The sequence below is a fragment of the Neopelma chrysocephalum genome, unplaced genomic scaffold (assembly GCF_003984885.1).
Source record: "Neopelma chrysocephalum unplaced genomic scaffold, ASM398488v2 Primary Assembly neopelma1_92, whole genome shotgun sequence".
In the NCBI taxonomy this organism is placed as follows: domain Eukaryota; kingdom Metazoa; phylum Chordata; class Aves; order Passeriformes; family Pipridae; genus Neopelma; species Neopelma chrysocephalum.
The window spans coordinates 867391-893074 of record NW_020897754.1 but is presented as its reverse complement, the minus strand read 5'-3'; the positions used below and the strand labels follow the sequence as shown (position 1 = coordinate 893074).

At 43.0% G+C, this 25684-nt stretch overlaps 1 protein-coding gene across 2 annotated transcripts in view; it reads left to right on the top strand.

The window, feature by feature from the left end:
* Positions 1-12924: 12924 nt before the first annotated feature.
* RASSF8 (Ras association domain family member 8) overlaps positions 12925-25684 on the top strand; it is an 81803-nt gene continuing 69043 nt past the window's right edge. Inside the window, exon 1 of one of the 2 annotated variants that reach the window (XM_027693535.1) lies at positions 12925-13037. The gene's annotated coding sequence lies outside the window, so the exon portion shown is untranslated. The remainder of the gene's footprint in view (positions 13038-25684) is intronic. The other variant, XM_027693533.1, reaches the window with a different exon arrangement.

The following is a 25684-nucleotide window of genomic DNA, read 5'->3' as shown; positions in this document are numbered from 1 at the left end:
ACTCACAGTTTTTAAAGACACAGCACAGGGGAACAACAGCCCCAACCTTCCCCTTTCATTGCTTCAAACACCATAAGGGGTGTTTGGGTTCACATCCCCTCTCTGGGCTGTCTTGATGCTACGCAATTAAAAAACGTAGTTTTGGAGTTATGTACTGTAAATTCACTTAGTGCTGCACAAACAGGGCTGCCCTTTTCAGGGCCATAAAACCACCCTCAGTCACAGTGTGGAGAGTCACATGAGTCCCATTTTGGGCACTGTTTGGCCCTGACTGTGTTATGGGTTGCAGGAAACTCATTACAGATCCCATTCCGTGTATAGACGTAAATTTGTCAACCAGTAACTGGTATAATGGTGCTTTAAGGAAAATACCTTTCATTTGCTCCCTCTGTTTAGTTTGCTGGAGTCTGTGAGAGTTTAATTTTTCACACCCTTCATTAAAAAAGACCAGAGGGAGGACAAATGAGCAAGCAGAGCCACAAATATATTACAGATGTGCGGAGTTTTCTTTGGGGGCTCGAGTCAGGAATGATTTGGCTGGAGCTGCCTGACAATCACACTGTGTCGTAGCTGTTCCATGGAGGGATTTCTCTGTTACACAGAGGTAAGGGCACGAAGGATGCAGGTACAAAGGGCACCTGATTGTACCCACAGACTTTTCTAGTAGCAAAGTAGGTATTTTCTCTCAACAGCTTTGAAAACTAATGCTGGTCTGGGGGATTTCTGTGTCTGCTCAAATTAGGAAGATGGAAACATAGATTCAGTCAGCAGAAAGCAAGGGGTTTTGCTGACACTCTTGGAATTTTCACTGACTGAAAAGCATTTCCATCACATCCCAGATGATGCCCTGCATTAGACTGCCATGCAACCAAGCAAATCATGATGTTCTTGGGCTCTGAAACTACTGCCAAACCCTGAAGAAAGAGCAGAGAAGGTGAAATTGGCCCCTTCATTTCCTGATAATCATAAAGTGTCTCAGCCCTCAGATAACCAGACCTATCCAGTGTCACATGCTGAAAAGGGGACTCTGCACAAGTCACCACTCCACATCCCTCAGCCCCTTGGCTGTTCTCCCCTGTATTTACACCACAGGTCCCTGACCTCTCTTCTTCTTTGGGACCACGTCAGGCACACCTGTTTGTCCTGTGGGCTGTACCTGGTCCAGGGGGCCAAGAATTAAGGGAATGACCCACAGGACACCTACCAAGGCTTCACAGGAACAACAGCTCTGTCCTTCGGCTGCAGTCTATCCGGGCAGGCATCTCCCATGGGATGATCAATAGCAGCACTCTTTCACCCACTTGGAAGGCAAATACAGACCAGGAGAAAACAAATTAAAGAGGAATACTTGCTCAGACATGCAACCTGCCCTCTCTGCCAATGGAGGCCCATAGTACCACACATTAAATGAGGCTCTTCTGAGAACTCGTTATATTCCATTCTTTTTCACGGAAGAGATGCCAGGCTAATGCTGAGGACACTGGGTCTTGTGGCCATCTACAAATTGCTTGCATGGGGTGGAGGGAGAGGGTGTGTTTTTAAAAAAGGCAAACCCATTACAGATGCTTCATGGCAACGTTTCTGAAATAAAGCATTGATTTTTCAAAGCAGTGTTTGTTATTGTAATTTTTTAAGGCCTTTGAAGTTTATAAACATTTAATACTGGAAAAGAGAAAAACAGCCCTCATTTGTCCCAAAATTATTTAGATCCTTGTTTTCATCATGAGTCTCTTTGGCAAAGCTTGTGAAAGATGAAATATTCACACAGCGCTGGGCATAAATAGGTGTACAACTTTGGCAAACTTCCCCCAAAAGTTTGGTGTGAAACAGGGATGGGAACGTTGTTTTAGGAAGTGTGCCTTTGGATGAAAGAAAAAAAGCCCTCAGAAAACAAAAGCAGTTTTACAGCAGAGTTTAACTGGCAAAAAGCAAACAGGATCATCTTCTTAACTCTCTCACTATTAAGAATCAAAACTCTGTCTAAACCTAATTTTCTTTATAGTCAGCCTGTCTCTCTCTATGTGTTCCAAGTAACAAAGTCCTGTTACTGCTTTCTTCCACTTTTTCAGCCTACAGGAACTATTCTTACGTGCCCAAAGTGCCTCTGATTTCACTGCCAGCCTGTGTAAGGGAAGCTGAGCTGGAGCAGACACTCCTCAGCTCCTACATTTAGAGGCAGCCAAGAAGGTATTGATCAACAGGAAAGATTTGGGGGGCGTTTGTCAGAAAATATCTTATCAGCCAATCTAAAAATGTATATCTCAACACAGATTCTGTCAGTGCTCCTCAGCTCTGCCATGCTTAAAATCAGAGAACCCCAAGGACAGCAAGAACCCGAAGTGTGGGGATTCAGAGCAGGGTTAAACTGCCCTTCCTCAAAGGAAGAATTCAGGAATAATTTCTTCACTGAAAGGGTTGTTAAGCATTGGAAGGGGCTGCCCAGGGAGGTGGTGGAGTCCCCATCCCTGGAGGTGTCCAAAGAGTGACTGAACGTGGCACTCAGTGCTCTGGGCTGGGTGACAAGGTGGGGATCGGGCACACGGTGGACTTGAGGATTTTGGAGGTCTTTTCCAACCTCGGTGATTCTGTGAAAGCACAGAAGCAGAACAGGGCATCGGCTCCTTGATCTGCTCCTGCTCCCTGTAGTGAACCAGCCCACTGGCCTGGCAGGGAAACGAAGGCAGGCTGAGGTGAGAGGGAACTAACTGCACCCCAGACCCTTCGACCTTTCCAGGAATGGGGATGCACATCCCAGTATGTACATTTCAGTAGACTGTAGGAGAAGAAATTTGTTGGCATTTCCAAAATATCCACTGGACCATCTGGAAAACCATTTCTCAGCTGAGTGTAGGTAAAAGCCTCTTTAGAATTGGGAGACCTGCAGAGCATCTCCGAGAGATGCCTGGATCCGCTGTTATCTGAGTGCAGGGGGCTTATCATTACTTTACAAGCGGTGTTTGTGTAGCGCAGATAAACAGAATGATTATCTTATAGCAGCTTGACTCTTCCTTTGTTTCTGTCTTTGGCTGAAAGGCTGGGTAATTAGCTGAGAAACCCTCTTCTGCTACAACGCCTAAAAAGTCAGTCTTATTCAAGACTCGGTTTTCAGCTTCCCATTTGCACGTACAGGTCATAGAAACCAAATAAAAAGTGAGCAAGAACAAAAGATCGGTCTGCCCTTTTGTTTAGGCTTGACACAAGCCGAGTGACATGAAAAAGCAAACAAACAGCAGAGGAAGTCAGGGGCAGGTCAGAAAAACAGAGAGATTAGAGGTTACTTGCTAGTGCTTGAAAAAATAAAAATTGGCCTAAATCAATTTACTGCGTGTTTACTGCTTTCCTGCTTGGCGCATTGTTTGCCTTTACTTAGTGATCAGACCCTTGAAAGCCGCTTGGAGCTTGATTTTACAGCAGTGAAGAAAAATACAGTTAGAGGTCTATGCTTGAATCACTTACACCTCCCGTGCTTACATCCACACAGAAAGTTTTAGTGAACAATTTAAGTGATGTCTTTGTGATGGAAATTTCTACCTTGAATTTCTACCATGTCACGTTAACAGATTCCTTTTGCAGTTGGGTTCCTTAGAAAAACATCGGTAATTTAACAAAACTATTTTGCTGGGTTTTGACCAGCTATACTTAATAATATTTTTCCCCCTGACATTTAACATTACAACCACTATTCAGTTTTTACACCACTTTCGTTCTCTTTTGAGGAAATACACTGGTGGGCTGTCTAACACAAAAGAGACAATAATAAAAAAATGGTACATCAATAATCAGATTTCAAGGAAATTCACTTACATAGCAGACTACCAGGCAAAAGTAGGTACTTAAAAAAACAAACAGAGCCATTCTCTCTAAAGCTATTACTTTCTCTCTTCCTCTGCTTCCTCTAATAAGAAATTAAAATCCATCATGTTCAGGACATTGGAATATTCATCACTCTGTTCACTGGAGGGTTGTGCTTCAGAAGCAGTGGGGAAAAAAACTGAAACCAGTGCTCATTTTTACTTGGTATAGAAAATTACAGACTAGATCCTCAATTAGTATAAATCGTTATATGTCTTTTTGAAGCAATTCTGAGAAAGTGGCCCTGGACCCAAAATGAAAATTATCCTTCACCAGGCATTATAGTTACGAGCGTGGACGTTTTCAGAGGTTCTGTAGTTATATTTTCACATATAAGCATGGTATTTTCCCTTGGACAAAAATAGATTATTGCAGAGCTGAGCTCTCTTGTGGACTTAAAACCAGGAGAAGGTGCCACTTGCCTTTAACCACCGGTAGAATTTCTCAGAAAGAAAGTTCCCTCCCACCAGGACTCTGCTGTTCCTTCTTCTAGGAATGCCCCAGGGGACCTGTATGCTCTGTAGGATGACTGTACCCTACTAATCCTTACTGCAAAGGGACCCCAGGTAGGCATCAGATCACCACCCCCACGACAGAATACAAGTAGCAACAACCCCCGACCTGATACCCCTCTGCAGCTCACCAGCCCTTCCCACTTACAGAAGATGTGGAGCTGCAAATAGGGAACTGGCTGGGCCAGAATGGGTTTGCTATTCAGCAACAGAGCTGCAGTTTTAAATAACTGCACTAAAATACTTCCCTTGTATAGAAAAGAGAACATTGGGTTCAGCTTATTTCCCAGGAAAGTAAATTAGCTTGCCCTGCTCTCAGGTCGGACCTGACCTTACACCACCACTGTTACAGCTATTTAGGCATCACTATACCACGATTCAGTCAATCCTGTGGGCATATCCATGCCCTAGTCTTCAACCAGCCTGGATGAAGCCCTCTCCCTTGTATCAGGATGCTGGAAAATGCACCTTTGTTATGCTCCTGTGAGACTGAGCGCCGGCTGTGCAGAAAAGTGTATGGGAAGAGATGCCAATCTCTGCTCTCTCCTGGGCCAGGAAACAGCTTGAGGGAATATATGCCAATCCCTACTCTCTCCTAGGTCAGGAAACATCAGCCCAGACATGGGTTAGGTGAAGGTACAAGCAGGTGGCTGTGTAAGGCCACCCTGCACATGGCATTAGGAGGGAGGGTCACATGGGGACACCTCCCCGTCAAACACCTCAGGGACCTTGCACCCCATCCTGGCACAGCCTCTCCTAGGCTGTGACTCTGCATGGCTGATCAGATCCATCAGTGCTCCCAGTGTAGGGTGCCCCCGAAGGACAAGGAATTAGGGTGTTGTACAACAAATTTGCAAAACTTGTGGCTGTGGGAAAGAACATGAGGCACGAACAGGTATCTCTCACCTTGATTCACCAGTGAACTATCTACTCCCAACAGATATTAGAAGCCAAGATATGTGGCTGTAAAAGTTAAATACAGAAAACCCTAATCCAGCAAAGACATGTATAGATCTGTAAATACATGTGTGGTTGTCGTGGATGAAGCTTCACACAGGCATACAAGCCTTTTGAAGATTTTGGCCTTAAAAAAGACACCATCTCAAAGGAAGGGAATGGACAAGAAAAGCAGCAGGAAGGAAATTTTAATCCCAATAACAATCAGTTTATAATGTACGTATATGAAACTTTCTCACAAACCTGCTTTTGCCATTCTCTTTGCTCTTTTTCGGTTGTGTCTGAAGGAGACAAAAAAAATGAAACCACTCGAAAACAAGGGGCTCGATGAGAGAAGAAACGACAGGTAAAGCCAGGAAAGAGCTTTTCACAGCTCTGATTTCCAATAACTTACTTGTAAGGCATAGAACTACCCAATTATCCTAAAACAGTCATCCAATTTGTTTCTCTGTGGGGAAGCTTAGCTCGCTAGGGTCATGAGGATCAGGAAATTAGTTCTTTGTTGAAAGCAGGTATCTTGCCCTCTCATGTTTCCCAACCTATGGACCACAAAAGCAGAGAATGAGACTGAGAAAAAGACTTTACAAAACAACAGGGAGACTGTTTTCAACAAAGAAATGAATCTGCTGAACTCATGTTAAGTACAGACCTTGCAAAGCAAAGCACCAATTTTTGCTAGGCCAGCCTAAAACATCTATTACAAAGCTACAAAGACCTGGTCTACAGTGAGGTTTTAGTGTTTATTCCCAAGCTTTTCCAAAAATCCCTGAGAAGTAAAAAACTCTTTTTCCCATGCAAACTTCTTTATATGGAAACCTCAGCAGCAATACTTTATTCTGTTTTTTTTTTCCCTTCTCCATTTTGATGTGTGTTTTGAAAGCCCTCTAGGCATCTATTTGCATTTTCCAAAAGCTTTGGAAATCTGGCCCCAACTTACTTATGAAAATGGGGCTTAAGCTCTGGAATTACTGAAGTGTTTTTGAAATTTTGCACTCTTTGTATTTTAAAGTATATTAGACTTGATTGTGCTGCTTCAGGGGACAGGTAATTCCTATGATTTTCAATGGAGATGAAGAACTGTGCAGTAGGAAAAACAGAGGGTTTAAAGTTTATTGACAAGGGCAAAATGTGAAAGAGGTTCAGTACTTCTTTTTATGTGCATGATAAAAATCTGTGCATAATAAAAAAGTAGGCATGTCTTGGCATACTTTTGCCAGCTTTGGAGAAAAATAACAAAACAGTGATTTATAAACTGAAAGTGAATACAGTTATAAATGTATTTAAATATATTGCTCATAGAGCCATATCTTACACTGGAAATGGTAATTGTTCTAAATCATAAGCAATAGCACCATGTCAGGCCCTTCAAATATTGCTGGTTTGTGAACTTCATGGAAGGACATTTTAGTATCATAAAGCTTTGTATCACAACTGGAGAGAGAGGGGATTCCTTTATGTTTTAGAGGAAATGAAAAACGAAAACCAAACATCAAAACCAAAGAAACATTGGAATGACAAAGAGTTTAAAACTTTTCTGTTGTCTAAATGTCCTTGATCAGAGAAGGGCACAGATTTCCAGACATCAAGCAAATTAACTCCTACATTAAACATTATACTTGTTTCAAGGGCACATTTCCAGGATCCTAAATTAAAATCTTCTTCTTGTCATTTCCTCCTAGTTAAGTCAACTATTTTTGTCTCCGTCATTGGATTTCTTTTAAGGTGTGATTTTTTTTTCTATACTAAGCCAACTCTTCAACAGAAGACTCGTTTTAGATAGTTTGATCTTCAGATGGTTTCTCAGTCCTTGGTTAGGGTAGTGGTATTGTCACCACTTAGCTCCTCTAGGGAAGACAGATTCAAATTCCCATAAGGATGTTAATTTTTTTTAACTGATATCTGTCCACGTTCTCAGAGCTTTATTATATGCCTTTTTTATATGTCCTTATCTCTTTTCTGAATTGCTTGATATTTATACTGATCTTTCTTCCCAGGAACTGGCAAAAAGTACTTGCATGAAACTCAATAGGCTAAGCATTGTTGTTGTTATTATGTTCAAATTAAATGTCTAAAGACCGGTATTGGTAACCTCTCCCCCCATATCATACTACATTTAGATTTCCTCTTATTTGCATTTTGGTTTTAGAACTGTCAAGGTTCACATCTTTCTTGCTCCTCTTTGTAACCATGACAACTACAAACTTACTTATTTCTGTAATGAAAGTCAACACTCTTTCTTGTGCAATGATCTACGAGAGAGAGAACTTTAGGAAAAATATTTCAAAAATTGCAGTTTACAATCGACCATGCCAGAGAACTATTGATTTAAGCAGGCCTGTGAAACCTTTAAAGCCTGGTTTATAGGTGTTCATCCAAATCTTATAATCTTATGGCTAATGCACAGGGGTGAGGTCTGCCAGTAATGTTTTACTCCTCTGCAACCTTCCCCCACCTTAAACTTCAACATATTCCTCTAACTTAAGCAAACTGAATCTATCTCTGAAGGAAGAAGATGACTTTCTACTAATCCAGGAAAATCAGAGGAAAAGAGCCATTTGTTGATGAACAGAGAGAGGCAGGCTTGCCTGATTCCCATTCCTGTGCAATAAACTGAATAACCACACTCATGAGTAATGAGTATTTTGCCTGTCTGTAATTATCTCTTAATATGTTCATGCTGTGCATAGGCTGGACCCATGAACTGGGGGAGCTGCTAGGGATTACTGATAGTACTGACAACAAAAATAAGAGTACAAGATCACCCTGATTGCTTATTCAAGGCTAGTTCCCTAGTTAATGTGAGTTAACATACATGGCCAGGTCAGGAAGAAGAAGGAGGAATTTGGTTGGGATTTTTTTACTCTTTTTTCGAGCTAATTTGGATTTCTTCCATGGAACTGAGTCTTGAACTCTGCAGTCTCTGGAAGTATTCAGAACCTGTTGTGTGACATGGAAATAGAGCATATTTCACATCTTAGAATATCAGTCTTTTGAATTTCAACCATTTTATGATGGAGATTGTGATTTTCTGTATATTTAACACAGCACACCACTCACACTCAATACACAGCAAGACAAGACCTAGAACACACAGAGGACAAACAATCAGGAAATATTGTTCTTCAGGCTCCAAGAAATAAATATTAACTGAAAAGAAAAACAAAACTAAGACGAAAGAGTTTGAAGAATGCACTTAAATTCTAATCTGATGTTTGTTTTCTTCTGAATATCAGACAGCAGTTCTATTAAAAAAAAAAACCAGCCTCTTGCAATGTTCCTTTTACAGTTAAGCAAATACAGAGCAAGACATAAATTAACCCCACTCCAAATCAGCTTGTTTTTCTGCTTGTTGAGTATCAGTTCAGATTTATTTGCCATGGACCAAATTCAGCAAAGCACTTAAGCACATGCACAACTTTGATCATGCGAGTGGCCCCACTGAGACTATTCACATGCTTAAATATACGTACACAGTTAAATAATTTTGCTGAATCCAGACCTACTTTTCCTCAAGAAAGCATCTGCAGAGACAGAGTTGTTCTATTCTGACCATGAAGAGCAGTAAGCAAATACATGACAGTGAAAGCTGCGTTGATCACTTGTAGCTGGTCACACAGAGCTGTTTCTGTTCTCAGTGAGCCGGATTTTATAGTCTGGATTAAATGTAAAGAGCCCACCAAGACACTGGATTTCCCAAGGTGAAATGACAGTGGAAAGAAAGGGCAGAGGTAGCTGAAGGTAGGTCAAGGAGAGGAGGAAACTAAGGAACCTCAGAAACATTCTCTTCCCGGTTTTGGTCAAAAAGGCATCATTCTTGGAAAACTTGCATAACCAAAAGGCATGTGGGGCTATTTTCTCCTTTTTGTCCTCATTAGGAACATCTGTGTGAGACTCTCTGTGTGTGTGTGTGTGTGTGTGTGTGTGTGTGTGTGGTGTAAGGAATTCCCTATGCATTTTACCCCTTTCCTGGGATAGTTTAGTTACCTCTTTGGCAAAACCAAAGCAGGATCTTTATGGGAAATCTGCCTCCCACGAAGAACTAGTGACACAGATCTTAAAACTTCTTTGGCTAGATCCTCAAGATTGCCACATAAGTGCAAGGATGTGCTTCAGTGTTGTACTGAACTAGAGGCCCTACCCTTCTCCAGCAACGTGGGAAGGAAGGATTGACTGAAGGTGACTGTGAAACAGATTATTTAGGATTACATAAAAAGCAACAAAGTTAGGAAGCGATAGGGGTGGGCACCAGAAATGAAGAACTGTCACAGCAGAGTCATCCTGTGCCAGTACAAAGTTGTGCCCTTGGCTGGTACAATTTAGCATCACTCCATAATACCGTCCTAACCAATATTCCAGGGAAAGAAGGCATCCTGTTCTTTCACTATAGCTCAAAGAGCAGCTGGACTGCTATGCCACATAGCGGAGGTATTTGTACAATTTCAGGCCTATTTCATGGCTGGATTTGAGCCTCATTTCCCCCCTTTTTTCTTACATGACCATTGCCATCTTCCTTGAGATAGCCTTGGTCAAATTCTTGGTCAAATTTATGCAATCTCAGCGACACAGAAAATCGATTTTCTCTTTTTGCCATCACCTCACCTTCCCAAAGAGATTTTTGATGTACCAAATAGCTCTGAAAATGTATTTGATGCCCTCCCTGGACATACTGGCTTATTAACCTGTGCAAAAATTACTCAGAAAAATTCACAAATGTTATTTTGAAGCAGCAGAAATGTGTTCTCTTCTGTGCCTTCATAATTGAATTACAAAAGGGAAATAGGAAAAAATAAGACATTAGACTATTAAAAATTCCAGTGCTCAGCCAGCAAGTGAAACACCACACCAACACTGAACATAAAGATTTTATGCATGTGCTGAACATCCAGAAATCTCTTAATTGTGGCCATTACTTTTTCCTCTATAAAAGGGTGATTTTCATTCACTAAACTTTCTAACAGGAAATTATATCAAGTGTGTAAAAATCATCTGTTGGGCTTGAGAAACTAATCGGAGGGTGAGTTTTCAATAGAAAACTTGATGTTTGATGTTTCGGCCCCCAGTTCTGCTGAACACCTGCAGTGGCAAACAATACAAACTCAATGACTTATCAAGTACTTGTTTTCAGTAAACCATTAACTCCTTGAAAAAGGCTTTTCTCCTCCCAACAATAATTTCCCAGGTCATATAGTTTCAATAGCTTCCCAGATCACTCCCTTCATACGAGTCCCTGAGAAGCTTGGATTTTGAGAAAAGATCTTACATGAGTTTTACAGCCCTTGTCGAGTTTACAGGCTTCATGAAAAAAGGAAGCAGTATATTCTGAGAAGAGCAATCCGCGGGAGCTTTACAGCAGTATTTGGTTAAATATCTTGCAACAAACAATCTACATGGAAAACACATCTTTTTTTTTCCCGATTTTAAGTTGTCCGCTGGCACTCTCGAAAGTCATAGTTAGAAATCCTCAGTGCAAACAAATCTCATCCGGTAGACTGCAGAACTGGCCATCAGCACCATTCTTTTCTCCCACGGTTATCCCGAAAGTGTTGTTTTTAAAAGTTTCTTGAGCTGAAGGCGTGTTTGTGTGTAGCTGGCCATGTAAAGCACGTGGTCCCTAACAGAATCGCCTGATCTTAACGATTTCTTCCTAACCCCACCTAATTTCATGTTGTGCTTAAGGCCTTTCTCACACACTGCTTAGCACCTCTTCCTGTGTAAAAGAGGGTAAAAAGGTATAGACACAGAAAAGAAGTAAAAGTGTCCTTCTGTGCCCTGAAGACTTTTTCAGCAGGAGCTTTACATCTTGCCAGGTGTGCTTACAAAAAATACACTTGGCAGGCAAGAAGCCTATGAAGGAAGATGTGATCATAACCCAAGATCCAGACGTACTGGAAGTATTTATAGAAACATCTCCAAACCCAAATCGTGCAAATATTTATTTGCTTGCATTTAATGGAAGCACGTGTGCTCTCTTGAAAAATGTCCTCCATGTAGCATCAATGCAGAGTTGCAGAGAAGCAAAATCCTGCTCTCCTCTGTAAGATCAGGAATTAAAAAAAAAAAAAACCACAAAAAACCCACTTTGCTACACTCAAAAGCCATAAGAGGAATGGTACAGGAATATTGTTAAAACACAATCATAACAAAATCAACAAAAAGAGTTCCCTTGATGAGACTCTTCTTGAAATGACCAGCGTGCCCTGACCTCTGGACATGGTGCACAGGCAGTTTTGGAAAGGCCAAGAGCCCAGAGAAGAGCTGGGAATGACGGCTGCTGCTCTGCTGCTGCTGCTGCTGCTGGTAGCTGAGAGCAGACCCAGCGCCAATGTTTATAGACAGTGAAAAATGCCTGTGAATCACAGCTCTGAAGTTCATTTTCAAATAGGTTTCAGTTTGGTTTTTCTTTCTAACGGCATTTTTTTAAATTCCAAATTGCATAAAGACAAAAAACTGATTAGAACTTCTCATTCAAAACTTTTTTTGCCCCAAACAGCACATCTGCAGTGTTCACTGCTCTGAGGTTCATGACTTTTTTTTTTAATTATTTTTTTCTCACAGGGAATTTTCCATCATCAAAAGCCCGAAGCAGAAAACAATAGGAAAAAAACCACCCAACACCCTGACTGCCGGCTTTCCTTTAAAACAAGCACCAAAGGCATTCATTCTTGCTTCTCACAGAAACAATAGGGGAAAATCTCGGGGAGAATAAGAATACAACCGGATTGGAGGGGGGAGCCGGGAGAGGAACCGGAGCTCCATCCCCGCCGGGGTGCGAGGGAAAACAAGAACACAAACCCCAAGCCTACAGCCCAAGCCTCTCGCTGTCCTTTGGGACCGCAGCGGGAGCCCAGGGCTCCATCATCGCCGGGGTGCGAGGGAAAACAAGAATACAAACCCCAAGCCTACAGCCCAAGCCTCTCCCTTGTCCTTTGGGACCGGAGCGGGACTCCAAAGCTTCATCCCCGCCGGGGTGTGAGGGAAAACAAGAATAGAACCCCAAGCATCTCGCTGTCCTTTGGGACCGCAGCGGGACCCCAGGGCTCCATCCCCGCCAGGGTGCGAGGGAAAACAAGAATACAATCCCAAGCCTAAAGCCCAAGCCTCTCGCTGTCCTTTGGGATTGGAGGGGGACCCCCAGGCTCCATCCCCGCGGGGGTGCGAGGGAAAACAAGAATAGAACCCCAAGCATCTCGCTGTCCTTTGGGACCGCAGCGGGACCCCAGGGCTCCATCCCCGCCGGGGTGCGGGTGTGTGCGGGCGGCCCCGAGCTCCCACCGCCCCGCGGCCACGGGGGCTCCGCCGAGGGGGGGGGAGATTTGGGGGCGACTTGGGGCGATGCCCCTCTCCGGAGGCCGCCGGAGCGGCCGCCCCGCGGTGCCGGCGGGGCAGGGTGCGGGGGCAGCCCCGGCGTGCGGGGGAGCAGCTGCGGCTTTAAGAGCTCCCACAATGCCGTGCTGGCGTCCCAGTTCCGTTACATGTCTCCCCCGGTGAAGGGGAGCGAGGGAGCGGCAGGAAGGAGGCGGAGGACACCCACCCACTCACCCACCCTCGCACTCGCCCTGCCTCCCACCCGCGGGGCTGAGCCCCCCCCGGGCTCCGCTGCGGCCGCGCCGCCCCCCGCGGGCAGCGAGGCGGGGCCGGCGGGCGCTGGCGCTGCCCCGGGAGCCGCCGCGGAGCCGCCGCCGGACGGAGGGGAACGAGCGAGGGGCAGCGGGAGCGGTGAGTGCGCGGCCAAACTCTCGCCCTCCTTCCTTCCTCGGCTCCCTCCTCTGGTCCCTCCGTGCCTTTCCCGCAGCCCGCCCCGCTCCCTCGCCTCTCGCTGGCGGCTCGTCCCCGCTGCTGCTGCTGCGGGCTTGGTGACCCTTCCCTGCCGCCCCATTCCCCGCTGCCCCCTTCTCGCTCGCCAACTTTCCCGTCCGCTTCCTACCTCTCCTCGGATTTCCATTTTTTTTCTTTTCCTTTTTTTTTTTTTTTTTTAAAAAAAGCCTTTTCCCAGCTCTCTCGCGCCCGTTCTCGTCCTTTTTTGCTCCTTCCTTCCCTGCTGCTACTTCCCCGGCTTCCTCCGGCTTTTCCTCTCTCGCTCTCTCTCTCCTGGCGTTCTGTCTTTCTTCCTTCCTTTTGGGCATCGCGTGGAAAAAGTAAGGGATATTTCTCTTGTGTCCTTGAGGAGGGGAGTTCAGAAGCTACTTTTCTTTACCCAGGGAAATCTTTGTAGTAGTTTTCTTCCCTCCTCCCCCCTTTTCTTCCTGTGCTCGAAAAGAAAATTCAACCTATTTTTTCTTTTTTACCCCTCCTTTTTTTTTTCCTTTTTTTTTTTTTTTGCGACGTGGACTGCTTTGGTGGTATTTTTCTTCTCCCCCCTCTCCAGGCAGTGTCGGTTTGTTTCACGATTAATCTCTTTTATTGCTGCCCCAACCCCTCCCTCTCTCTTTCTCTCCCCCAGTAAGAAAAAAAAGATTAGAAGAAAATCTGTTTTGCCAGCAGGGAATGTATGAGACTTTTTTTTTTCTTGGGGTACTATTGACGAGAAAAGCTTAAGCAAATACAGTACGGTAGGACAATAGAGAGGCATGAACTTTAAAGGGTAAGGATTATGGTCCTTGGTTTCTCCAGATCTAAACTGTTGTTGGGAAGGTCTGGGTCAGGGTCCGGTTTGGGGTTGTGTGCCAGCCTGTTTTCTGTTCAGCAGAGGAGTGATTTAATATGCCAGGAGAGTGGTGTGCTAAATTGCAGTTCAGGATTGCTCGTGGGTTTCATCAGCGTGGAAAATCAGGAGGCAGGGGAAGGTTACGGATTTCGGTGTCCCCTTTAGAATTACACCTGTCACGCCTTCCATCCCCGAACTGCGAATGTATCGGAGGCAGACACATTAACAGAATAGCTGGAAACTGCTTAAATCCGTGTCAGAAAGTGCTGTCGTGTGGTTTTAAGAAGTCTGGTTCGGAACTTGAGAGCTTCTGCCTGAGCTCTAGTCAGCGTCACACGGTAAAATTAAGTGTGTGCCGGGCTGTGGAGAGCAAGTAAATCAATTGCCTAATGATTTCTGCGAAGACACCTGTTTAAGGGCTTTCAGGCTCCCAGCTAATTGTGTTTGGGAGCGGTGTTATTGTGTTAAGTGTTGTAGAAGTGAAGTGCTGTGTCTTTTTCAGTAGAGAGTATGTAGTTCGTGAATAAGATGTCAACTCTTTCAAACAGGAATGGGTCTTGGTTGTTTTATGTTACCTCTCTTGATAGATACCATTTGAAAGGTCCGTAACATTATGTGGCTAAAATGCAAATAAAGTCAGCCCTACTTTTCCCCCCTCTAATGAAGAGAGAAAACAACTTCAGATTAACTTTTGTGTGATAATATCTAATTGGAAAGTAGGCTGGACATTAGACTGGAAGTACTTCTCTGAGTCTTAGAGCAAAAAAACTGTTTGGTGTGGGATGAATTGCTGAGGGAACTGAAATGACTGCTTGGGATTCATCGTGTTTAGTTGCATGCCCTTTAGGACAACTGAGGGGTGAGGTGGTTCGCTTCTTGCAATTACTTAATCCTTTCCCACACTCATGAACTCGACAGAATTTGATCAATTGTTTGAATAAATCTTATGTTTTAATCTTTCCTGGAGATGAAAAACTTTGGGATAGGGGGAAACAGAAGCAGAAAAATAACAAGTTATGTTAGCAAGTAGTTTAAGTCTTTCTAAACTGTACCTTGAACTGTTTCTGAAAACACCACCAATAATTCTAAAGTAATGTCACTTTTTAAAACCCTTTTGAGGGAAACCCTGAAGAGGAATGTGTTAAAGAAGAAGATGCAGCTGCTGGAAGTGCAGAACTGAGTATTGAGGATGGTGGGTTCTGTTCCTGCTTCTGCCATCGCATGGCAGTGTGACCTCTGCCTGAGCCACCTTCCTGCCTGCACCTCATAGGATATGGAGATTTTCCTGAATCTCTTGAGTGCTTTTACACATGATTTTTAAGGTTAATTATGTGTAAATACATTACTCCTTGTTCAGTTGTCCCTTTGAGATCTGATCAGGTGGTAGTTTGACTAATACTCATTCTTTGAAAGTTGCAAAGTAGAAATCGTGAGCATCACTGATATAAGACTTTTGCATAGCTGTAAAGGTTTTGAGATTATTTTTATCCCCTGTGTATCTCTGGTGATATCAATGCATGCTTCTTCTATGTTACCTGGAGTCTGCCTCAAGCAGAATGTGAAGGACAATGTTGACCTCTCCAGAAAGAAACTGTTAAATTGAATTGCAGGGTGGAAAACTGTTCTGTGGGGACTGGGCTGAGGACCCCCCTCAGCGTGGTGCATTCTGTTCCTGGTAATTCCATTTGGTGAGCTCTGTAGTTATAAACTTAGCTTAGCACGTGTGTGGTTGCATTCTAACTGTAGGGGTTTGCTTGGGTTTTTAGGTCTTTAAGGCTTTTGTCTTGAAATTAAATGTAAATGTTGTGTGATTTTCTGGAGCTCTTTTGAAAACCTAGGTTTTCTTGTTTACTTTCTTGTACTTTTTTTCATGATGGGGTTGGGACTTTACAGTGTAATGAGACTTATTATAATCTCAATGCCTGCCTGTAATGTTTGAGACTTGCATACTTTGGAAATGCAGGGCTTTACCTTGTCGGAGGGAGTTGTTTCTCTTCAGTGAAAATGAGACTTGGTTCTATAGAATGTTGTTATTAGGCAAGTGTATGTGTGTGTATATATGTGGGGTTTTTATATAAATAACTTACTGTCTTCTTGCATATGCATATAGCCAGCTCCATGCTTCTGAGTCTGGACAGTCAGTCTAGTTTCAAACTCAGTTTCATAAATAATTCTTTCTGTCCTTCCTGACCCCCTTCAAAGCGAGTGGCGATCTCACAGCTTTGACAAGAATGGTTTTCTTGGCTGATAAGAGGATGTTCATGTTGTTCCCCCCCACCCCCCCGAGGACTGTGTGTTATCTTCCTCTGTGCTGATAAAGTGTGGGGAGGGGGTTGGCTGGTCTGTGTGTGCCAAGTGGTGCTGTCCTGCTCTGTCTCTCTCCGGGTCATCACCTGTGAAGTTAAGATCACGAAACTTGTGACAAACCCACCTTCCCTTCCCAAGCAGCACATCTGCCATGGGAGCTGCAGACTGTGCCACTCTGGGTTGTCATTTCACTGGGATCTCTGTAATAATCTTTGTGATATCATGAATATGGAGAGTGTATCTGAGAGGACTCGAGACCAGCACCATAAGCTTTCAGATGGCAGGCACTTGAGAAATCCGCTTAATTCACCTTTCCGCTTTGGAGTCCTCCTTAAAGAGGGAGGAATCTGTTTACTTTCTTGTTGTGCTTGATAAAAAAGGGCTTTCCTACAACAAAAGACATTGTAATGCTTTCTATAGTCCAGGCTTATTGAACAAAAGCGTCTTGCTGTGCAATATTGTCGCTGCGCTCAGTGCTGTATGATAACACATGTTTCTCAGCTGTTGTTGATTCCTCAGTGGCACAGACTTCAAAGGAATGTGCTGAAAGAGAGCCGCAGCCAGAGAAAAACGAGTTTTGTTCCAGTGGCCTGTACCATCCATCTGTTTAAATACTTTGCTGAACTATTCCAGAGTGTTCAGGCATCCAGTCAGGACTGACAAGCAATTATAGCTGGGAGCAGAGCCTGCTGGACGGAGACCACCTAGGGAAGGCTTAAGTGCTACCTCCCCTCCATGGGTCAGAGCCACCCTGCCCTCCCAGCCAGGGAGGAGAGATAAGGCTCGTCATTTGGGGAATCTTTCAACATGACATTGTCTAATTCCTAATGCTGTTGAGGATTTATTTATTTTTACTCTCTATGCTATCTTTAGCACAAGAAGGGAAGAATGGTAATGAGGACAGACGGTCATCCCGGTAGTCTCCTCTGTGTGCATGTAGCAAACTAGGTCTGTAATTTAAATAAGTAAATATTTATACAAAGTTAGTGAATTCTTGTTTTCCCCCCCAAAACGATTGGGATGGTTCATAGAGAGTGATCTGTTGATCACTCGTGTCTCCAAAGGTAGTAAAACACATTACTGGATTAATTTTGGCTCCAAAACACAACTAGTAAAGTTAAATTGGAGCCAATTATGTTGTGCTATTTCCGATTGAGTTTGGGGAAACACTTCACAACTTCATCCACAGTAACTAAAAAAAACCCTCCCACTGTACTCCTGCATTATAATGCACTAGGATGCTGCCAATTCCAAGCATTATAATTTGTTTTTACTTAAATTCTGATATTGGAGTCCACGTGCAAGACACGTCTACACCTGTAGTTGCCAACTGAATCTTCAAATCGTGGCCTGTGTGCTCTCCATAGTCCTAGGTACTGGAACTTGGAGGGAAATATTAACAGGGAGACTACAAGTGATAACCTGGTGATAACCTGTGAAGACCCTTGAAGTTTTTCCATGTGGGACTGACCCTCCTTTTGAGGCTTGCAATGAGTGCTGTAGGTAGAGCAACGGTGTTGCAGTTAAGAGGCTTTAACCTTCTTTGTCAAGGGAAAATGCTCATGCAGATGCACTAAGAGGATATTTGAGCTTGGGAAAACTGTGAGGCACTCCAGGATTTGATTTTCACCTGCAAGCAAGCAGCACAGCTCCGAAGGTAAGCTTGTATGTTGTCCTCTGCTGTAGTATTGCTCCTGCCTTTCTGCTGCAATGTGACATTTATGCCTTTGAAAGGATAGTTCTTTCTCCCAGTGTTGGCAGTCGTGATGGTTTTTTGGTATTTTGAGACGTCAGATTTTAATGCCTCACTACCCCTTTGAGCGGAAAGGGGAGGGAAACTTCCAGAAATGTGTAATGCAACTGACTTCCAGCTTCTGCCCTTGCTCCAGGGTTGACATTGTAGTTTGAATTTACTTACTTGCTTTGAAAGCTGTACTCAGTGTAACCTTGAGTCTTACTCCCTTTACCACAACAGCACCTGATGTGTTTCCAGTGTGCACCTTGCTGTGTCTTTAGGTCGTCCAGGCCGTGTTGATGTTCTCTTTTTATTGTCCTCAATAACTTTAAGAGCTGTAACTTCTGTTTCAACTGAACTGAAAGTGTTTTGCCAAAAGATTTTTTTTTTTTTGGGACCCCTGAAGTGTTTGTCAATGTTTTCAAGCTGTTATTCAAAAGGAGTTTGGAGTTTCCAGAGCAACCTTTTAAAACTTTTAGGTTTCACTATCAGTCAGCAGTTTCATGAGCATGGATAAGGAAAGGCTGTAGTTCCACTGGGTAGCCAGATGTTTTGTGTCTGTGCGGAAGCGAGGAGACTGTGGCTTTTTAGGAGTTGTAGGGTCTGTTGGTCTTGTCACAGGACTGTTTGGGGATCTTCAACAGATTGTATCTGCTTTTTGTCCTCTCCCTTCCCCTCTGTCCTGCCATGCCCGTACTGATTGTGATCACCTCCTTCTAAGGAAAATGAGACTGAGAGCAAAGCATTCCTTGTTGCTTTCTAAAAAGTAGATATTTTTGTTGTCAGTCTGTGCTTTGTAATACTAAGCTGCTTGCAATTTGACAATTAGTGAATTTAGAGCAATTATGCAGTAGATTAATACTAATGTTAATTCTGACTAATGTGGGATTAAATTAACATTATAAAGAAAGCAGTTTTCATTGCAAACAGGGGGGAAAGTACTCTTAGATGCAGATCCCCCAGTTCCATGCTAATTTTCACCTTTTTTTTGGCCAGTACTTCTTAAGACTTGTAAAATCCTTGTCTATCCTTATCTGTCTTCTCCTGACTCTGTGACATATGATGGAAGGGGAGAAAGGAACTCCTCAGATGTCTGCATGTCTCAGACTCCTCCTGGAGAAGAAAGTAGGAAGATGCCACAGCTAATAATACTTTAAAGTTGATATTGGGAATCAAGAGACTAAATGCTTAAATGTGCCATTGCAGCTGTGTGGTTGGCAATATTAATTAGCACTTGTACCTGGAATAATAATTTGCATCCAGAGAGAAACATATGGCGGTAGTTGAATGTCCTTGTCCTTGCCCATCAGAAAGAGTTTTTGTGGTGGATTTTTTGGTTGGTTTTATTTTTAAAAAATATGTTCTCACCCATCGGAATGGCCCCCTCCACATTGGGTTTGTGTGCTTGCTTTGGGCATCATCTGTGCCTCCAGGTCAATCAGAGCATTTTGCATTGGTTTCATTGGGAGCAAGGACAGAAATTGGAATAAATAAGCTGGGATTTTGAGACTGTGTATTTCCAGTAGTGGAGTTGGCACTGATGAGCACCAGGACTAACAAAGAACAGTCACACTGCGTACAATGCAATGTTTTCATGCGGTTAATGGGATTGGAATTGGTAACCTGATACTCCAAAGAGATAACAAAAGCTATTTAGCATACAAGGGACATTGATTTATTTTTTTTTTTACTACGTTATTTATGAGCTCCTTAAAATCTTTTGTCAGAACTCATTCTAGTGAACAAGTTCTGTTCGAAAATAACTGAATTAACAAGAATTTACGAAATAGTCTGAATAGAAAAATAAGTTCCTTTCACTGCAGTTCCTGTATTTGCTTAGCAGTTTACATGCTCATCTCATGTCCTGTGAATTTAGCCTTTGCTTCAAACTGAAATATACCGTAAATTACAGTTGTTTGTGCTTTTCTTTTTCCAAGAATGGAAGACTTAAGGGGATAACGAAAGAAACCTCCCAACTCAAGAATTAAGATATTGTTCTGCCTTAGACCTGCTGCTTACCAGCAGGGGAAGCTGACTACTTGCCTCCTTGGTGGTTTTAGATAATCAGAGGATCTTGCAGTCCCTGTGGGCAAGGTGAAGGGCACATACCTTGAGGAGGTGGTACGTGCATAAGAGGAGAGCTGGGGATGAGTTTGCTGATGGTGAGCTGAGGCTCTGGGCAATGGATCGGTTGGGTTCTGAGGCAGAAATTAAGGGAAGAGGCTCACCTTTCCTAGGGAGGGTGGGAGGGAGCTGGGCTCCTGCCAGCAGCCAAGAATCATGCTTTAAAAAGTATTCCAGTGGTGGGTTTTGTTTTAAACTCCTAGCAAGACAGAAGGGTTCTTAGGTGTTTGGTCTATTAGGACTTGCTGGTCTTCTGTTTGTCACATGTTGCAAAACACCTCATCAGGATAATTCCTTACCGCAGAGTTGGGAGGCGTGGAGTGAAATCCTGACCTCTGTGGCTCAACCTGGTGAGAGGAGCGTTCCCTTCCTGCTATGGCCAGTGAGAATGTCAGGGTGACCTGCCCGTGGGGCTTGGCAGGGAGCACTGGCTACGTGGTGTGGGTCTGCAGCCTTCCTGGCCATTGTCCTGCTCGGAGGCCACCGCCCTGGATCATCTGTTGCAGGTGTGTCTGCAGTCCAGAATATCCTTTCCTGGTCTGACTTGACAGATGAAAAAGAGGGAGAGTGACTTTTTACATGGGCAGGTAGTGATAGAACAAGGGGGAACAGTTTCAAATTAGAAGAGGAGAAATTTAGATTGAATATTAGGAAAAAATTCGTTATTATGAGGGTGGAGAGGCCCTGGCACAGGTTGCCCAGAGAAGCTGTGGCTGCCCCATCCCTGGAAGTGTTCAAGGCCAGGTTGGATGGGGCTCTGAGCAACCTGGACTAGTGGAAGGTGTCCCTGCCCGTGGCAGGGGAGTTGGAACAAGATGATCTTTAAGGTCCCTTCCAACCCAAACCATTCTGTGGTTCCATGATTTCTATGTTGGATTTGCAAAGTGCCTTTTGAGATAAGAGGCTCTTTTCCTACCCTTACTGGCTTCTTGCTGCACTCACTGCCATTCTTATAGCACTTCTCTTAGTGACTTGTCGATGTGCTCCCTGTGTCTGACAGCACGGACACCTCTTCTTGCTCTGCCAGCGGGATTCCTAAATACTCTTCCATGAAATAATGGCTTCCTAGGTGCTTCTCTGGTTGCTGCATAGCATTTGCTTTTTGATGGGAGGGGAAGGTACTGGCACTTTCCCTCACAGCCACAGAGAGAGGCATTCCTCTAATTCCTCTGCTGCTGAGCTGTTCGGAGCCAGGGCGGGGGGAACACTTGCTTTCCTGTTTCCTTGTCCAGGAGTTGGGTTTAACTTACATGGAGCACCTGTCCTGCTGTGATCCTGACATCCTGTCAGTGCTCATTCCCCCTGCTCCCTGGGAGACAATGTTTTTGTTGCTGGCAGTTCTCTGCCTTACCCTTAGAAGAAATCCCAGTCAGGAATTTTCTAGAATCCTTCCCCTCCCTATCCCCTTATCCTTCACTGACCTCTAACCACATTTTTATCTTTCTTGACAAGATGCTTAGTTTCATTTATCAGCTGCTTTTTCCTTCACTCTTCGGCTTTGATTATTTTTCCAGGAGCTCCTTAGAAACATTAACCATTACAGATGTGCAGGACAGTCAAATACAGTCACGTTCCTTAGTGTTTTGTGTTTTTTTTCTTGACTCTAATACTGAAATGCCCATGGTAGGTAAATATTTTTTATGTATGCTACTTCTCATGATAAAAATATCCATCCTTAGCAAAGGGTAAGGAACTGCAGTGGCTATATTTCTGTATTACAATATACCAGTATTACCAGTTGCAAGAGCCCTGTGTTTCCCTCCCTGAACATAACCACTACTGTAGTAAGGACTCGTGAGTTCAGGCTTAAAATATATTTGCACAGTGCAAGATAAAAATGAGACATAAATAGAAGGAAATGGCAAGTGCACTTTCCTGTCTTAGGCTCGTGGCTTCCTAACTGCTTGAGAAATGCTCTGTCACCTCTAGACAATATTATTTTGTTCTGCAAAGCTTAAATAATTTACTTCAGCTTTTGTAAAAAATGTTTGCTTTAATTGTGGATAGCAGAGAAGAGCATGACTGGATTTATTTAAATATATGCTGCAAGAATATTTTTCCCTGTTTTGTGGTGCCCTTCATGCTTGCCATCCTAAGTGTGTATGCAAAAGCCTAATTAACTAGAAGTCTGTATGCTTCCCAACCTTTTACTTTAATAGTTCATAATGATCTCTGGACAAACTGTATTCTACTTTGGAACACAACATTTCAAACTAACTTCAGCTTGACCAGGATGAATGAGGATAGCATTTGATGTATACACCGTTTTTAAGATATACCCTTGTTTTTCTTGCTCACATGGACATAAAACAGGTGGTAAGCAAAGACAGTTCTATAATAGAGTGCAAAATAAAACAAGAGGGAAGAAGGGGGAACGGCTTCAAACTGACAGAGAGTAGGTTTAGAAGGAAGAAAGTAGGAAGAAATTCTTTATTGAGAGGGTGGTGAGGCCCTGGCACAGGTTGCCCAGAGAAGCTGTGGCTGCCCCATCCCTGGAAGTGTCCAAGGCCAGGTTGGATGGGGCTCTGAGCAACCTGGGCTAGTGGAAGGTGTCCCTGCCCGTGGCAGAGGGGTGGAACGAGATGATCTTTAAGGTCCCTTCCAACCCAAACCATTCTATAACTGTGCTGTGGTATCTGAAATGTCCTCCCTACGTTCCTGCTCCATTATGTTCTCTGAAATTGAAAAGGTGGGTACTGACTTTCCAGTTTTCCATCAGATGGGACATTTCTTATCATCCTCTGGTTCTGAGAATGGATCCTGTTGCTCAACAGAGTGACATGGGTAGGTGGCTTCTGTGAATAGACAACGTTGCCCTCGTATGCACCGAGATCCATGTGGAGTCCTGAGCCCAACAGGACTTCTGTTTCAGCTCTGGTGCTTTCAGGATTTTGGCTTCCAAGCCCTGCAGTTAGGAAATGGAGATAATAGAATTTTGGACACCATCCGAAACTGGGCTCTCAGGGGAAAAAAAAGAACTTGTTTAGGTCAATGTATTATTTGATTCCCTTGTGGTGATCGTAAAAAGTGTGATGTCACAATGTGTAGCTGTAATGTTGAGCCTCTTCCTTGCTGGGATTTCAAGTACAAACTAGATGAGAATCAATCTGCTTTGATTTTAATATTATAATACCTGGCACCCTGAGTGGGATAACAGCAGGCCTGTAGCTAAGCTACGGCATCTCTCCCCTGGCAAGAGGCTCAAGCAAAGAGAAACTTAAAACTCAGTGATCTCATGGCATACTTAACAGCATTTTAAGGAACAAGTGTCAAAGGAAAGGTTCATCTTGTAAGTGGACACAGTGATGTGAGAAGCGCCAAGTAGAAAATCAGTATTTGTTACAAGCCCCTTAATTGGTTTTGGTGGCAGTGGTGAATTGTTAGCTTACCTTGTTGATTTTAGTGTGTATATAAAGTGTAATTTAGGTGTTGGCACATAGATACTATGTGGCAAATAAACTACTGGCTATTCTTACTACTACTTCTACTTCAGCTTTTCCTACGAAATAGTAACTCTCAACGCCAGTGCTCCTGTTTAAGCACACACAGCTTTCTATGTGCCTATGTGTTTTTATCCCTGATGGAATTTCAAAATAATCTTGCTGTGTATCCACTGTTTTCATCTTGCTCTGTGTTGTGTTTTCCTTGTCTTACTGACTTGTGCAATTTTGTAATAAAGTCAGCCCTATGCTTGGTGAACTGTCATTAGAAAAAGGGAATAATCATATGCCCCAACATGAGTCCTTTCTACTGCACTTGATGTTCAAGTGAGCCATTAAAGCCAAGGCAAATTCAGTGAGTAGTTTGAGTTCTGTGCATTTTTTAGCCCTTTTCCAAAAATTCTGACCTTGTCATATGATTTCCTGCAGTCAGTTTATTCCTGATGTTGAGAATTGATGCACACTTTCAAAAGAGATCACAAAGTAAAGAATCAACAATATTAATTTACAAGTTTTTACTACTTGTTTTTTTAAAATCCATATAATAGCAAATTCATGGGAAAGAGATTCCTAATATCACTTTTATTAAAAAAAAAAAAAAAGAACTTTAGGTTCTGTTTTGCTCTGCTGAGCCCATCACTAGGGTGTCTGACTGGTTACCTTGTAGTTTTTAACATTCTTGGGATGCAAATGGTTTTTAGTCATCTCAAAGGCATTATGCACACTGAAACCTGTGGATGTACTGAGATATGTTCTTTCTGTGCTTTGTTCATGTGACTTAATTTAATTAAAGCAAAGGCCAAGCATGTCCTGAAATTTGTAACACTGTTGTTTGCACTGCTGGTACTTATTTGCTCATTGTCACCAATTTGACAATGTGTGAACCTGAGGCAGAGCTTGAACAAGTGGGAATTAGTGACTTGTGTCTACATTTGCCTCTTCCTATGGAAATTTCAGGGTTTTTGGTTTAGGTCTCCGTTAATTAAAAATTTCTAGTATTTTATTAACTTGCTTACTTTTATTTAAGACTTCTATTCATTACTCTGCTGATATGGAATATAATCACTTAATCCAAAAGGGACTTTATTTGAGGACTGTGAGTTGACTGTGAGGTTTTGAGGAAGAATCATCCTTGTTCTCTGCCTAAACTGGATTCAAAGCTTGTCCTCAATACTTGTTGATGGGATCACCTCTTACCTTATTGCCTTTCCTGGCTTGGTCTGGGAAAAGATGCAGTTTGATTGTGGGTTCACACTGATACCCTGCTGGCTGTTTCTTTGTCTTTTTTGTTCTTTTAAATTAATTATTGACAAGTTTTGCTTACTAAGCACTGAAACTCCCAAACTTGATCTCAAGTCGCTTATTTTATCATCTATATCCTGGGATCTGTATGTGGAATGAGCTGCTTCATACGCATTTAAGAGATGTGATGACTTTTATGTGAAAAGGAAAAAAAAAAAGCTTAAAATATGGATTTATGTAGACCTGTAAAAATGTGTTATTTTGTCAGCTTATGCTATCAAAAATACACTGTGTGTAAGAATTAATGTGTTGGTCTTCATGTGAGATGGTCTCACAGTCAGTAAGTGTTGAAGCTTATTTGAAGCATCTGAAATGTATGTAGAGAGTGAGGTAAAGGGTGATGTGGAGCAAGTCAATTTGAGCCATCATCCCCAAACAAATACTGTGACACAAATCACTTGGGTAAGTTTGCTTTTGTGTGTTTGCTTATTTGGTTTTGTCTGTGGGAACTGATCTGTGCTGTATCTTGGTCAGAGGGGAAAGCGATGCGATTGTGAGGATTCCTGTTAAAAACTAACGTGCAAGCTTATTTACGTGGGTTTATCACATGATTCAGGTTGATTCATTCCCCTTAAAAACAGTAGTTCCAGGCAGTGAGAAATCCAGTTGCTTTCCTAAATAAGTCAACAGTAGTTCTCGTCCGACATGAGACTCCAACTCTGTACCACTGTACCCGTGACTCACTCGTGAGCACAACTTGCTTGAAAATGTATTAAGCATTAATAACAGGGGATACTTTTTGCACTTCAGTAAAAACTGTTTGGAATGTTTTGGGAGACTGGAGTAATTCAGTGGCTCTGAATTTCATTAA